Raw genomic sequence first — 659 nt, forward strand, 5'->3', positions numbered from 1 at the left:
CATGATTAGAGTTGTTGCAATCCTCAGAGTAACGAGAATGTAATAACGAACAGAGTCAGTTGGCATGCGGGTCCTCTAATGAGGTTCGACAATCAAATTTCGTTCGACATCGGGAGCAAAAAATTCTCAAATTTATTCGTTCAAATATTGATTTGTTCGAGAACCGGGACGTTCGAAAGCCGAGGCTCCACTGTAAAACAATGTAACATTAACTTTCGACGAGGATGGGATTTGAACCCATGCGTGCAGAGCACAATGGATTAGCAATCCATCGCCTTAACCTCTCGGCCACCTCGTCTTGCTTATAGAGTGTTGACAACATGTTGTGCCGAGATACTTTGTGTGAAAATCTGACGAGTATGTGATATGAAATGTTGAGTGGAGAGCACAATGGAGTAGCAACCCATCGCCTAAATATCTCAGCGATCGCATCTCATGCATGAGTTGCATGGGCGACATGATATGGCATGTACGGGGTAGTATAAGCTACAAGGTAAAATAATATGATACTTTAGATGTGAAATGAAGAAGAGCTAAGCCACAAAAGAAGTGACACTGTCAGCAAAGAAATTTTTTTTTTCAATGTTGTCTCACCCCAAATCTTTGGGATCATCGGTTCTGCGCAGTTGGATAGTTCCACTAACATTTTAACATCAACA

General features: G+C 41.6%; 1 non-coding gene across 1 annotated transcript; it reads right to left on the reverse strand.

The window, feature by feature from the left end:
* Positions 1-216: 216 nt before the first annotated feature.
* On the reverse strand, positions 217-298 carry trnas-gcu (transfer RNA serine (anticodon GCU)). The gene has a single exon. It is a non-coding gene; the product is annotated as a tRNA-Ser (tRNA).
* Between the last annotated feature and the right edge of the window lie 361 nt (positions 299-659).

Source organism: Syngnathus typhle, unplaced genomic scaffold (genome assembly GCF_033458585.1).
Source record: "Syngnathus typhle isolate RoL2023-S1 ecotype Sweden unplaced genomic scaffold, RoL_Styp_1.0 HiC_scaffold_33, whole genome shotgun sequence".
Lineage (NCBI taxonomy): Eukaryota > Metazoa > Chordata > Actinopteri > Syngnathiformes > Syngnathidae > Syngnathus > Syngnathus typhle.